Raw genomic sequence first — 17,448 nt, forward strand, 5'->3', positions numbered from 1 at the left:
CTGTATTCTACCTTCTGAATTCTGTATTCTTTATTCTATATTCTACCTTCTAAACTCTATATTCTTCTGTAATCTATATTCTATGCTCTTCTATATTCTACATTCTATATCCTATATTTATAATCTATATTCTTCTACTTTTATACTCTATATTGTATATCTATATCCTATATTCCCTATTTGTCATATTCTATATGCTTCCATATTCTATATTCTGCAGTCTGTCATCTATATTATATATTCAATGTTCTACAGAATATATACTATATTTGACATTTTATACTCTAAATTTATGTTCTATATTCTTCTATATTCTGTATCTATAGTCTTCAATATTCTATATTCTTCTATAATTTATAACCTATATTCCATATTCTTCTATTATCTATATTCTCTTATACTCTTTATTCTTTTATATTCTGCATTCTATCTTCTATGTTCTTTATTCTATATTCTAAACTCTCCTATATACTATATTCCCCTATATTCTATATTCTAAATTCTTCTATATTCTGTATTCTAAATTCTTCTATATTCTGTATTCTAAATTCTATATTTTATGTTCTATATTCTTTTATATTCTTTATTTTTCTCTTTTATGATCCATCATCTGTATTCTATATTTGATGTTCTATATTTTCTATGTTGAATAATCTGTATTTTTCTATATACTATATTTTCTTGGTTTCTATATTCCATATTCTATATTCAACACTCTACATTCTATATTCTGTACTCTTCTATATTCCATATTCTTCTACATTCTATATTCTGTATTCTTCTATTTTCTATTTTTTATATTCTGTATTCTATCTTCTGTGTTCTATATTCTATATTCTTCTATATACTATATTCTTGTACATTCTACATTCCATATTCTAAGTTTGCCTATATTCTATAATCTACATTCTAAATTCTATATACTTTGTTCTTCTAAATTCTATTTTCTTCTATATTCTATATTTTCCTATATTTTATATTCTATGTTCCATATTCTGTATTCTATTTTGATGTTCTATATTCTATATTTTTCTATATACTAATATTCATCTGTATTCTATATTCCACGTTCCATATTGTGTATTCTGCATTCTATATTTTATGTTCTTCTATATTCTATATCCTATATTTTTGTATATTCTATGTTCTATATAAATTTTTTTTTATATTCCATACTCTGCATTCTATACTATATATTTGATGTTCTATGTTCTATATTCTACTTTTTCTATGTTCTATATTTTTCTGTATTCTATATTCCATATTCTTTGTTCCAAATTCCCTATTCTATATTTTTCTATACTTCGTATTTTGTATTCTTCTATACTGTGTATTCTATATTTTACATTCTATATTCTATAATCTGTATTCTATATTCTATGTCATATATTGTATACTCTGTATTCTACATTCTATATTCTTCTATATTTTATATTCTATACATTTGTATATTCTATATTCCATACTCTGTTCTATATTTGATATTCTGTATTCTATTTACTATATTTTTCTCTATACCATATATTTCTGTATTCTATATTCCATATTCTTCTATATTGCATATTCTATATTTTACATTCTGTATTCCATAATATTCTGTTTTCTATATTCTATATTCTACATTCTAAATTCTATATTCTACGTTCTTCTATATTTTTCTATATTCCATATTTTTCTATATTCTATATTCCATACTCTGTACTCTATATTCCATATTTGATGTTCTATATTCTATATTCTATTTTTTCTATATACTATATTCTTCTCTATTCTCTATTCTATTGTCTATATTCCATATTCCATTTTCTATATTCCACATTCTATCTTCTATTTCTTCTATGTTCTGTATTCTGTACTCTTCTATATACTATATTTTATATTCTACATTCTATATTCTATTTTCTATAATCTATATAAAAATTTTTTTTATATTCTTCTGTATTCTATATCCTGTATTCTATGTTCTACATTCTTCATCCTATGTTCCATTTTCTTCTCTATTCTATATTCTACATTTTATATTGTAAATTTTTCTAAATTCTATATTTTTCTCTATCCTATGTTCTTTATTCTGCCTTCTAAACTCTATATTCTATATACTTCTGTAATCTGTATTCTTCTATATTCTATATTGTATATTCTTCTAGATTCTGTAAACTATATTCTACTTTCTATATTCTACGTTCTTCTGTGTTGTATATCCTATATTCTACATATCATATTTGTCCATATTCTATATTCTTTTGTATTCTATCTTCTATATTCTGTAGTCTGTCATCTATGTCCTGTAGTCTATGTTCTATATTCTACATTCTATATTTCTGTATATTCTATATTCTAAATTAATGTTCTGTATCCTTTTATATTCTGTATTCTCTATTCTTCAATATTCTATATTCTTCTATAGTCCATATTTTCTATAATCTGTATTCTTCTATATAATATATTCTTTTATATTCTGAATTCTATCTTCTATGTTCTATATTTTATAAACTATGTTCTCTATATTCCTTATTCCATATTCTAAATTCTTTGTTTTTTTCTGTTTTATATTCTAAATTCTTCTGTATTCTATGTTCTAAATTCTATATTCTATGTTTTATATTGTATTTTCTTCTATGTTCTCTATTTTTCTATATTCTATATTCCATACTCTGTAGTCTATATTTGATATTCTATTTCTATATTCGACATTTTCATATATAAAGTAATTTTCTGTATTCTATATTCCATTTTTCATATTCTAAATTACTATATTCTACATTCTCCTATATTTTACATTCTGCATTCTCTATCCCATTATCTTCTGTATTCCGTAATTTATAATCTTCTATATTCTATAATCTATATCCTTCTATATTCTTTATTTTATATTTTGTATTCTATAGTCTGTATTCTACATTGTACATCTTATATTCTATATTCTTCCGTATTCTATATTCCCAATTTATATTCTACTTTCTTCTATATTCTGTATTCTATATTCTTCTTTATGCTATATTCTTCTATAATGTACATTCTATATTCTTCTATATTCCATATTCTTCTATACACTATATTCTTATATTTTCAAAAGTTCTTTTATATTCCATATTCTATCTTCTGTGTTCTATGTTCCATATTCTATATTCTTCTATATTCTATATTCTATAGTCTACATTCTATATTTTAAATTCTCTATATTCAAAATTCTATGTTCTATGATCTTCTATATTCTGTATTCTTCTATATTTTCCTATAATCTATATTCTATATTCCATACTCTGTGTTCCATATTCGTTGTTCTATATTCTATAGTCTATGTTTTTCTACATTCTATATTCCATATTCTGTATTCTACATTCTATGTTCTCTATTCTTCTGTTATGTATTCTACACTTTTTACATTCTTATTCTACATTCTTCATTCTATATTATTCTATTTTATAATCTATATTCTGTCTGCTATATTCTCTATTCTGTATTTTATAGTCTATATTCTACATTCTATATTCAATATTCCACAGTCTACATCCTATATTCTAATTTTTTGAAAATTCTTTATTCTTCTCTATTCCATATTCTATGTTCTACATTCTATATTCCATTTTTTTCTATATTCTACATTGTTTATTCTAAATTTTTCTGAATTCTATATTCTATATTTTGAATTCTATATTCTCTATTCTATATTCTACCTTCTAAACTCTATATTCTATATTCTGTAACCTATATTCTACTATATTCCATATTTTATAATCTATATCCTTCTTTCTACATTCTATATTTTTCAATATTGTATATCCTATATTTGTCAATATTCTATTTTCTTCTACATTCCATCTTCTGTATTTGATAGTCTGTCTTCTATATTCTTTATACTTCTATATTTTAATTTTATGCTCTGAATTCTTCTATATGCTGTAATCTATATTCTTCTATAATGTATATTCTATATTCTCCTATATTCCATATTCTTCTATACTCTCTATATTCTTCTACATTCTTTTTTCTTTTATATTCTCTATTGTATCTTCTATGTTCTATATACTATATTCCTTTATATTCTATATCGCATATTCTACATTCTAAATTCTTCTATATTCTGTATTTTATATTCCACATTCTATATTCTATATTCTTTTATATTCTTTCTATATTTTTCTACATTCTATGTTCCATATTCTATATTCTATATTCAATGTTCTGTGTTCTATATTTTTGTGTATGGTATATTCCATATTCTATATTTCAATGGCAGTCATTCTGTATTCTATATTCTTCTATATTTTACATTCCACATTCTATATTCCATAATCTTCTATATTCCACAATCTGTATTCTTCTATGTTCTATAGTCTTTATTCTATATTTTATATACTATATTCTGTATTCTACATTCTATGGTCTATATTCTAAATTCTTCTATAGTCTGTATTGTATAGTCTTCTATCGTATATATTCTTCTGTCATGTATATTCTATATTCTTCTGTATTCTATATTCTAATTCCTCTATGTTCTCTTTTCTTCCATATTCTCTATTCTTCAATAATCTATATTCTATATCCTTCTATATTCTAAATTTATGTTTTTCTATATTCTATAATCTATAGTCTACTATTTTCTATATTCTGTATTCTATCTTCTGTGTTTTGTGTTCTATGTTCTATATTCTGTTATGTGCTACTTTCCTCTATATTCTATATTCTATGTTCGTCAATATTCTATATTTTCCTATATTCTACACTCCATAAACTGTGTTCTATATTCTATATTTGATGTTCTATGTTCCATGTTCTATATTCTGTATTCTATATTTTCTGTATTCTTCTGTATTCTATTATCCTTATTCCATATTGTATATTCTACATTCTATATTCTAAACATTTTATATTCTACATTCTGCAATTTATATTCTACAATCTAAATTCTATATTCTATGTTCTTCTTTATTCTATGTTCTATATTTTTCCATATACTATATTTTCTGTATACTATATTCTATATTCCACATTCCCTATTCTACATTCTTCTATATTCTGTATTCTATATTCTTCAATTTTTTATATTCTATATTTTACATTGTACATTCTATGTTCCATAATCTTCTATATTCTATAATCTGTATTCTTCTATATTCTATAATTTATATTCTGTATCCTACATTCTACTTTCTATATTCTATGAACTATATTCTATATACCATACTCTGAATTCTATATTCAATGTTCTATGCTCTATGTTCTATATTTTTCTATATACTATATTTTTCTGTATGGTATATTCTATGTTTCATATTCTATATTCTACATTCTACGTTCTGTATTCTTCTATATTCTGTATTCTATATTTTACATTCTATATTCCATAATTTTCTATATTCTATAGTCTTTATTCTATATTTTATATTCTACATTCTACTTTCTATATTCTAAATTCTGTGTTCTATGTTCTTCTATAATCTATATTCTGTATTGTATTGTCTTCTATTGTGTGTATTCTTCTATAACATATATTCTATGTTCTTCTGTATTCTATATTCTAATTCTTCTATATTCTGTATTCTTCCATATTCTGTATTCTTCAATATTCTCTTTCCTACCTTCTACTATATTCTTTTTCTTGTATTTTCGATGGCCTTCTATATTTTATATTCTTCTATATTCTAAATTTATATTCTATATTCTGTATTCTTCTGTAATATATATTCTATAAGCTATATTCTCCTATATTCTATATTCTTGTATATTCTATATTCCACTATTTTCTATATTCCTTTATATTCTGTATTCTGTGTTCTGTGTTCTATGTTCAATATTCTTCTATACTCTATATTCCATATCCTATATTCTACATTCTATATTCTAAATTCTTCCATATTCTATATTCCACATTCTAAATTCTATATTCTATAATTTCCTATATTCTATATTCCATACTCTGTATTCTGTATTTGATGTTTTATATTCCATATTGTATATTTTTCTCTATACTATAATCTTTTTATCCTATATTCCATATTGTATGTTCTACATTCTATATTCTAAAATCTATATTCTACATTCTGTGTTCTATTTTCCATATTCTACATTCTAACTTGTATATTCTATGTTCTTCTTTATTCTATATTCTTCTATATTGTGTATTTTTCTATATTCTATGTTCTATATTCTATATTTTTCCATATACTATATTTTTCTGTATTCTATAGTCTATAGTCCATTTTCCATATTCCCTATTCTATATTCTTCTATATTCCTTATTCTATATTCTTTGATATTTTATATTCTGTATTCTACATTCTTTATTCTAAATTTTATATTCTATGTTCTATACTCTTCTATCTACTATATTTTATATTTTTCTTTATTCTGTATTCCATACTGTGAATTGTATATTCGATGTTCTATGTTCTATATTTATATTTTTCTACATACTATATTTTTCTTTTATATATTCTATATTGCATATTCTGTATTTTTCTATATTCCATATCGATATTCTTCTGTATTCTATATTCCATAATGTTCTATGTTGTATAATCTTCTATATTCTATATTTTATATCCTGTATTCTAGATTCTCCATTCTATGTTCTATATTCTAAATTCTATATTCTACGTTTTGTATTCTATATTCTATGTTTTTCTATATTCCTTACTCTGTAGTTTATGTTCCATATTTGATGTTCTATGTTTTATATTCTTTATTCTGTATTTTTCTAAATACTGTATTTTTTATATTCTATATTCCATAGTCAATATTCTACATTCTGTATTTTATATACTTCTGTGTTCTCTTTTCTATACTCTTCTATATTCTATATTGTACATTCTATTTTCTAATATTCTATAGTATATATTCTTCCATATTCGATAGTCTGTAGTCTATATTCTAAATTCTTCTGTATTCTTTATTCTTCTCTATTCTCATTTGTGTATTCTATACTCTATGTTCTACATTCTACATTCTTTGTTCCATTTTCTTCCATATTCTAAATTGTACATTCTCTATTCTACCTTCTAATCTCCATGTTTTATATACTTCTGTAGTCTATATTCTATATTCTTCTATGTTCTATACTCCATATTCTACATTCTATATTCTTCTGTTTTATAATCTATATTCTTCGATATTCTGTATTCTATATTCCATACTTGTCAATATTCTATTTTCTTCTACATTCTATCTTCTATACTCTATAGTCTGACATCTATATACTTTATTCTTCTATATTCTAAACTTATGCTCTATATTCTGTGTTCTATATTCTTCAATGTTCCGTATTCTTCTATAATGTATATTCTATATTCTCCTATATTCCGTATTCTTCTATGCTCTGTATTCTTCTATCTTCTTTTATATTCTGTATTGTATATTCTTTGTACTGTGCTCTTCTATATACTATATACCTCTATATTCTATATTCCTTATTCCATGTTCTATATTCTACATTCTGAATTCTTCTATAATCTATATTCTACATTCTTAATTCTATATTCTTCTATGTTCCATATTCCTTTATATTCTATTTCTATATTTTTCCATATTCAAAGTTCTATATTCCATTCTCTGTATTCTATGTCATATATTCAAAGTTCTATGTTCTATATTCTATATTTTTCTGTATGGTATATTCTATGTTCCATACTCCATATTCTATATGCTATATTCTATATTTTACATTCTATAATCTATATTCCATGATCTTCTATATTCTATAATCTGTATTCTTCTATATTCTATAGTCTTTATTCTATATTTTATATTCTACATTCTATATCCTAAATTCTATATTCTATGTTCTTCTATGTGCTATATTCTTCTATATTCTGTATTGTATAGCTTCCTATTGTCTATATTCTTCTATAATGTATATTCTATATTCTTCTGTATTCTGTATTGATATTCTTATATATTCTCTATTCTTCCATATTTTATATTCTATATTCTTCTATATTGTTTTTCTTCTATATTCTAAATTTATATTCTATATTCTTCCACATTCTGTGTTCTATATTATTCTGTAATGTATATTCTATAATGTATATTCTATATTCTTGTATATTCTATATTCTAAGTTCTTTTATATTCTGTATTCCATCTTCTGTTTTCTGTGTTCTATGTTCTATATTCCTCTATATTCTATATTCCATATTCTAAATTCTTCTATATTCTCTATTCCACATTCTAAATTCTATGTTCTTCTATGATATATATTTTCCTGTATCTCTATTCTATATTCAATGTTCTATATTCTATATTTTTCTCCATACTATATTGTTCTGTATTCTATATTCCATATTGTATATTCTACATCCTATATACTAAAATCTTCTATATTCTACATTCTGTATTCTATATTCTACTTTCTAGATTCTTCTAGATTCTATATTTTTCTATATTCTATGTTCTATATTCAATCTTTTATTTTCTATATTTTCACATATACTACATTTTTGTATTTTATATTCTATATAGTGTATTCTACATTCTATATCCTTCTATATTCCGTATTCTATATTCTCTTATATTTTATATTCTACATTGTATATTCCATAAGCTCCTATATTGTATAATTTATAATCTTCTTTATTCTAGAATTTATATTCTAAATTCTGTGTTCTTTATACTTTACTTTATATTCTATATTCTGTATTCTACAGTCCATATTCTATGTTCTATATTTTATATTCCATACTCTGTGTTGTATATTCAATGTTCTTTTTCTAAATTTTTGTATATAATTTCTATATTTTATATTTTACATTCTATATCCTGTATTCTATACTCTGTATCATATATTCTTCTATATTGTACATTCAGTATTTTACATTCTACATTCTATATTCCATTATCTTCTATATTCTATAATCTATATTCTCTATATTATGTATTTTTATTCTATATTTTATATTCTAAATTCTGTATTCTACATTCTGTACCCTAAATTCTATATTTTTCTATATTCCATTGTCTGTATTCTATATTCAATGTTGTTTTGTATATTCTATATTTTTTATAATTTTCTGTATTCTATATTCCGTATTGTGTATTTTGTATACAATATTCTAAATTCTATATTCTCTTATATTCCATCTTCTATATCCTATATGTAATTCTACATTTTATATTCCAGAATCTTCTATATTCTATAATCTATATTCTTCTATATTCTATGTTCTTTATTCTATATTTTTATTCCATATTCTTTATTGTACTTTGTACATACTCTATTCTATATTCTATATTTATCTCTATTCTATATTTTTCTATATTCTCTATTCCATACTTTGTATTCTATATTCCATATTCGATGTTCTATATTCTATGTTCTATATTTTTTATATCCTATATTCTTCTGTATTCTACATTCTATATTCCATATCCTATTTTCTACTTTCTGCATTCTTTATTCTATATTCTCCTATGTTCTGTATTCTATACTCTTCTACATTCTTATTCTACATTCTATATTCTTCTGTTATAATCTATATTTTTCTATCTGCTATATTCTATATTGTACGTTCTAAATTCTATATCCAATATTCTACAGTCTACATTCTATATTCTAAGTTTTTCAATATTCTTTATTCTTCTCTATTCCATATTCTGTGTTATCCATTCTCCATTCCATTTTCTTCTATATTCTACATTTTATATTCTAAATTTTTCTGAATTCTATATTCTATAATTTTATTGTGTATTCTACCTTCTAATCTGTATATTCTATATCTTCTGTAATCTAATAGTCTCTTATATTCTCAATTTTTATTCTATATTCTATATTTTGTAATCTATAGTCTACTTTCACTATTCTACATTCTTCAATAGCGTATATCCTATACCTTATATTCCCTGTTTGTCAATATTCTATTTTCTTCTACTTTCTATCTTCTATATTCTGTAGTCTGTCATCTATATTCTTTATTCTTCTATATTCTGCATTCTATATCCTACGTCTTCCAAATTTATGCTCTATGTTTTCCTATATTCTGTATTCTATATTTTTCAATATTCTATATTCTGCTATAATTATATTCTACATTCTCCTATTTTCCATATTCCATATTCTTCTATACTCTATATTTTTATATTCCGTATTGTATCTTCTATGTTCTATGTTCTTCTATATACTATATTCCTCTATATTCTGTAGTCTGTATTCTATATTCTACGTTCTAAATTCTCAATGTTCTTCTATATTCTATATTTTTGTATATTCTATATTCCATACTCTGTATTCTATATTCGATGTTCTATATTCTGTGTTTTTCCACCTACAATATTCTTCTACATTATATATTGCATATTTCATATTCTGTATCCTATATTCTACTTGCTGCATTCTATATTTTAAATTCTTCTATAGTCTATGTTCTGTATTCTATATTCTACATTCTAAATTCTATAGTCTAAGTTCTTCCATATTCTTCTAAATACTATATTTTCTGTATTCTATATTCCATATTCTACATTCGTCCTTCTATATTCTATATTCTTCTATATTCTATATTCTGTATTCTTCTATATTCTTTATTTTACATTCTATATTCCATTGTCTTCTATAATCTATATTCTGTGTTTTTATACTTTATTTTATAGTTTATATTTTGTATTCTACATTCTTTATTCTATGTTCTATATTCTTGTATATTCTATATTTTCTATATTCTATACTCTGCTCTATATTCAATGTTTTTTTCTATATTCTATATTTTTCTATATAATTGTCTATATTCTACATTCTATATATTATTCCATCGTCTGTATCATATATTCTTCTATATTGTACATTCTGTATTTTACATTCTACATTCTATATTCCATAATCTTCTATATTCTATAATGTATATTCTCTATATTATGTATTTTTATTCCATATTTTATATTCTGTATTCTACATTCTATATTTTTCTGTATTCCATTGTCTGTATTCTATATTCAATGTTTTTCTGTATTCTATATTTTTTATAATTTTCTGTATTCTATATTCCATATTGCATATTCTGTATACTATTTCTACATTCTACATTCTCATATTCCATCTTCTATATTCTATATTTAATTCTACATTCTATATTTCAGAATCTTCTATATCCTATAATCTATTTTCATCTATATTCTGTTCTTTATTCTATATTTTATATTCTACTTTGTACATACTCTTTTCTATATTCTATTTTTATCTCTATTCTATATTTTCTATATTCTCTATTCCACACTCTGTATTCTATATTCAATGTTCTATATTCTAATTTTTATACACTATATTCTTCTCTATTCTACATTCTATATTCCATATTCTACGTTCTGCATTGTGTATTCTTCTATGTTCTGTTTTCTATACTCTTCTACATTCTTAATCTAATTCTATATTCTTCTGTTATAATCTATATTTTTCTCTCTGCTATATTCTATATTCTGTATTGTACATTCTAAATTCTATATTCAATATTTTACAGTCTACATTCTCTAATCTAAATTTTTCAATATTCTTTCTCTATTCCATATTCTATGTTCTCCATTCTACATTCCATTTTCTTCTATATTCTGCATTTTATATTCTAAATTTTTCTGAATTCTATATTCTTCTATATTCTATATTTTTTATTGTATATTCTACCTTCTAATCTCTACATTCTGTATTCTTCCATAATCTAATATTCTCTTGTATTCTCTATTCCGTATTTTGTATTCTACATTCTATATTCTTCTATAGTTTGTAATCTATATTCTTCTACTTTCTCTATTCTGTATTCTTCAATATTGTATATCCTATTCCCTATATTCCATATTTTTCAATATTCTATTTTCTTCTATGTTCCATCTTCTATATTCTGTAGTCTGTCATCTATATTCTTTATTCTTCTATATTCTGCATTCTATATCCTATATCTTCTATATTCTAAATTTATGCTCTATGTTTTCCAATATTCTGTATTCTATATTTTTCAATATTCTATATTCTTCTATAATTATATTTTACATTCTCCTATTTTTCATACTCCATATTTTTTATACTCTATATTCTTCTCTATTCTTTTTTCTTTTATATTCTCTATTGTATCTTCTATGTTCTATGTTCTTCTGTATACTATATACTAAATTCCTCTATATCCTATAGTCCATATTCTATATTCTACGTTCTAAATTCTTCTATATTCTGTATTCTGTATTTTATATTCTATACTCTACATTCTAAATTCTTCTACATTCTATATTCTTTTATATTCTATTTCTATGTATTTCCGTATCCTAGGTTCTAAATCCATACTCTGTATTCTATATTGTATATTCAAAATTCTATGTTCTATATTCTTTATTCTATATACTCTGTTTTTCTGTAGGTTATATTCTATGTTCCGTATTCTATATGCTATATTCTTCTATATTCTGTATTCCATATTCTTCTGTATTTTACATTCTACATTCTATAATTTTCTGTATTCTATAATCTGTATTCTATAGTCTTTATTCTATATTTTCTAGTCTATGTTCTACATTCTACTTTCTATATTCTAAATTCTTCTATAATCTATATAGTATAGTCTTCTATTGTGTATATTCTTCTATAATGTATATTCTGTATTCCTCTGTATTCTATATTCTAATTCTTTTATATTCTCTTTTCTTCCATATTCTGTATTCTTCTATATTCTGTATTCCACATTACACTATATTCTTTTTCTTGTATTTTCTATAACCTTCTATATTCTATATTCCTCTATATTCTAAGTTTGTAGTCGATATTCTTCTATATTCTGTATTCCATATTCTTCTGTAATGTTTATTCTATAAGCTATATTCTTGTTTATGTTCTTTTCTATTCCATATTGTTGTATACTCTATATTCTACTATTTTCTATATTCTTTTATACTCTGTACTCTGTCTTCTGTGTTCTATGTTCAATATTCTTCTATATACTATATCCTTCTATATTCAATATTCCCGAGTAGCGGAGCCTGGCATGCACAATCAGGCCCAAGTTGCGGAACCCTGCACACATGAACAGGCCCGAATTAGGGGAGCTCTGAAGGCTTGAACAGGCATGAATAACAGAGCTCTATAAGCACGAACAGGCCCGAATAGAGGAGCCCTGCACGCAAGCGGAGGCCTGAAAGGAGACTCCGCAGGAAAGATTAGGCCCGAATGGAGAGTTTTGCAGGTAAGAATACTCCCGATCGGAGAGTTCTGCAGGCAAGAATAGCCCCGAACGGAGAGTCCCACAGGCAAGAATTGGCCCAAATGGAGACTCCCGCAAGCAATAGGCCCAAACGGAGAGTCCCAGAGGAGAGAATAGGCCCAAATACAAAATTCAGTTGGCGAGAATAGGCCAAAACGGAGAGTCCCGCAGGCCAGAATAGGCCCAAATGGAGAGACCCACAGGCCAGAATAGGCCCAAGTGGAGATTCCCGCAGGCAAGAATAGGCCCGAATAGAGTCCCGCAGGCAAGAAAAGGCGCGAATATCCCATAGGCATGAATATGCCCAAATAGAGGACCCTGCAGGCAAGAACAAGCCCAAATAGTGGAGCCCGGCACACAAGAACAGGCCTGAATATCAAAGCCCAGCAAGCACGAACAGGCCCGAATAGCGCAGCCCCACACAAGAACACACCCAAATAGCGGAGCCCCACATGCAGGAATAGGCCCGAATAGCGGAGCCGCGCAGGAATGAAGAGGCCCGAATAGCGGAGCCCCACACGCATGAACAGGCCCGAATAGCGGAGCTCCGAAGGCTCGAACAGGCACGAATAATGGAGCTCCGTAGGCATGAACAGGCCTGAATAGAGGAGCCCCGCAGGCAAGATGAGGCCTGAAAAGAGACTTCCGCAGGCAAGATTAGGCCCGAATGGAGTTCCGCAGGTAAGAATAGTCCCAATCGGAGAGTCCCATAGGAAAGACTAAGCCCAAATGGAGAGTCCCACAGGCAAGAAAAAGCCCAAATGGAGAGTTTTGCAGGCAAGAATAGCCCCAAACGGAGAGTTCCGCAGGTGAGAAAAGGCCTGAACGGAGAGTCCCGCAGGCAAGAATGGGCCTGAATGATTCCCGTAGGCAAGAACAGGCCTGAATAGAGGAGCCCCACAGGCACGAACAGGCACGAATAGCGGAGCTCCGCAGGCATTAACCGGTTGAATAGAGCAGCCCCATAGTCAAAAGGAGGCCCCGACGGAGAGCCCCGCAGGCAAGAGTAGGCAGGAAAGGAGAGTCCCACAGGCAAGAATACTCCCCAAATGAGAGTCCCGCCGGCAAGAGTAGGCCCAAACGGAGAGTCCCACAGGCAAGAATAGGCTCAAACAGAGAGTCTCTCAGGCGAGAATGGGCCCGAAAAGAGAGTCCCACATGCGAGAACAGGCCCGAACAGAGAGTCCCGCAGGCGAGGATGGACTCAAATGGAGAGTTCGGTAGGCAAAAATAAGCCCAAACGGAGAGTCCTGCGGGCCAGAATAGGCCTGAATAGAGGAGACCCACATGCAAGAACAGGCCCAAAAAGAATTCCGCAGGCAAGAATAGGCCTGAATAAAAGAGCCCCACAGGCAAGTATAGGCACGAACAGACTCCCGCATGCAAGAACAGGCCTGAATGGAGAGTCCTGCACGCACAAACAGGCCCGAATAGCGGAGCCCCACACGAATGAAGAGGCCCGAAGAGTGGAGCTCCAAAGGCTCGAACAGGCACGAATAATGGAGCTCCGTAGGCACAAAAGGGTCTGAATAGAGGAGCCTGAAATCAGAGTTCCACAAGTAAGAATAGTCCCGAAAGGAAAGTCCCGCAGGCAGAAATAGTCCCGAACGGAGGGTCCAGGAGGCAAGAGTAGGACCGAACAGAGAGTCCCGCAGGCCAGAATAGGCCCAAACAGAGATTCCCGCAGGCAAGAATAGGCCCAAATAGAGGAGATCCGCAGGTAAGAACAGGCCTGAATAGCGGATCCCCGCACGTAGGAACAGGGGCGAATAGCGGAGCTCCGCAGGCACAAACAAGTTGAATAGAGGAGCCCCGCAGGCAAAAGGAGGCCAGAACAGAGAGCCCCACAGGCAAGAGTAGGCAGGAAAGGAGTATCCAACAGGCAAGAATACTCCTGAAATGAGACTACCGCAGGCAAGAATAGGTCCAATCGGAGAATCCCACAGGCAAGAATAGACCCGAATGGAGAGTCCTGCAGGCAAGAATAGGCCTGAACGGAGAGTCCTGCAGGCCAGAATATGTCCGAGGGGAGATTCGCACAGGCAAGAATCGGCCTGAATAGAGTCCTGCAGGCAAGAATAGGCCCAAAAGGAGGAGCCCTGCAGGCAAGAATAGGCCCGAACAGGGAGTCCCGCAGGCGAGAATAGGCCCGAAAGGAAGTCCCGCAGGCGAGAACACGCCCAAACTGAGAATCCCGCAGGCCGGCATAGGCACAGAGAATCCTGCAGGCAAGAATAGACCTGAATGCAGAGTCCCGCAGGCCAGAATAGGCCTGAACGGAGATTGCCGGAGACAAGAACAGGCTCGAAGGGAGAGTCCTTCAGGCAAGAATAGGCCCGGAGAATCCTGCAGGCAAGAATAAGCCCGAACAGAGTTCCTCAGGCAAGGATAGGCCAGAGTAGAGGAACCGTGAAGGCACGAAGAGACCTGAATGGAAAGTCCCGTAGGTAAGAATAGGCCTGAACGGAGATTTCCACAGGCAAGAATAGGCCCGAACACAGTCTTGCAGGCAAGAATTGGCCCAAATAGAGGAGCCCCGCACGCAAGAATAGGCCCAAACAGAGTCCCGCAGGCAAGAATAGACCTGAACGGAGAATCCTGCAGGACAGAATAGACCCGAATAGAGGAGCCCCGCAGGCAAGAAGAGGCCCAAACAGAGAGTCCTGCAGGCAAGAACAGGCCCTAATGGAGATTCCCAAAGGCATGAATAGGCCCGAATAGAGTCCCGCAGGCAAGAACAGGCTCGAATAGCGAAGCCCCGCACGCACGAACAGGCCCGAGTAGCGGAGCCCCGCATGCACGAACAGGCCTGAATAGCGGAGTTCCTCAAGCTAGAACAGGACCAAATAACGGAACTCCGTAAGCACAAATGGCCCGAATAGAGGAGCCCCGTGTGCAAGAGGAGCCTTGAAAGAGACTCCCGCAAGCAAGATTAGGCCCGAACGGAGAGTTCCACAGGTAAGAATACTTCCAAACGGAGAGTCCCGCAGGCAAGAATTGGCCCGAACTGAGAATCCCGCAGGCAAGAATGGGCCCGAACAGAGAGTTCCGCAGGCGAGAATAGGCCCGGAGAATCCTGCAAGCAAGAATAGGCCTGAACAGAGTTCCGCAGGCAAGGATAGGCCCCAGTAGAGGAACCGTGCATGCAAGAAGAGACCCGAATGGAAAGTCCCATAGGTAAGAATAGGCCCGAAAGGAGAGTCCCGCAGGCAAGAACAGGCCCCAATGGAGATTCGTGCAGGCAAGAATAGGCTCGAACGGACAGTCACGCAGGCCAAAATAGGTCCGAATAGAGGAGTCCCGCAAGGAAGAATAGGCCAGAACAGAGTCCCGTAGGCAAGAATAGGCCCGAATAGCAGAGCTCCGAAGGCTCGAACAGGCATGAATAACGGAGCTCCGCAGGCAAGAACAGGCCTGAAAGGAGAATCCTGCAGGCAAGAATAGGCCTGAACGGTGAGCTCCGCAGGTAAGAATAGTCCCGAAAGGAAAGTCCCACAGGCAAGAATAGTCCCGAATGGAGACTCTCACAGGCAAGAATAAGCCCGAATGGAGAGTCCTGCAGGAAAGAATAGCCCCAAATGGAGAGTCCCACAGGCCAAAATAGGCCCGAACGGAGATTCCTGCAGGCACGATTAGGCCCGAAAAGTGTCCAGTGGGCAAGAATAGGCCTGAGTAGAGGAGGCGTGCAGGCAAGAAGAGGCCCGAACTGAGAGTCCCACAGGCAAGAATAGTCCCAAACAGAGAGTCCCGCAGGTGAGAATAGTACCGAATGGAGAGTCCCGCAGGCCAAAATAGGTCCGAACGGAGATTCCCAGAGGCAAGAATAGGCTCGAAGGGAGAGTCCCACAGGCAAGAATAGGCCCGAATACAGGAGCCCCGCCGTCAGAAAGAGACCCAAACAGAGTCCCGCAGGCCAGAATACGCCCAAATAGATGAGCTCCGCAGGCAAGAGGAGGCCAGAACAGAGTCCTGCAGGCAAGAATAGGCCCAAATAGAGTCCCGCAGGCAAGAACAAGCACGAATAGCGAATCCCCACACGCACGAACAGGCCTAAGTAGCCGAGCCCCGCACCCATGAACAAGCCCGAATAGCGGAGCTCGCAGGCTAGAACAGGACTGAATATCGGAACTCCATAAGCACAAAAGGCCCGAATAGAGGAGCCCCGCATGCAAGAGGAGGCCTGAAAGGAGACTCCCGCAGGCAAGACTAGGCCAGAACGGAGAGTTCTGCAGGTAAGAATAGTCCCAAACGGAGAGTACTGCAGACAAGAATAGGTTTGAAC

The sequence above is a fragment of the Elephas maximus genome, unplaced genomic scaffold (genome assembly GCF_024166365.1).
Source record: "Elephas maximus indicus isolate mEleMax1 unplaced genomic scaffold, mEleMax1 primary haplotype scaffold_76, whole genome shotgun sequence".
In the NCBI taxonomy this organism is placed as follows: domain Eukaryota; kingdom Metazoa; phylum Chordata; class Mammalia; order Proboscidea; family Elephantidae; genus Elephas; species Elephas maximus.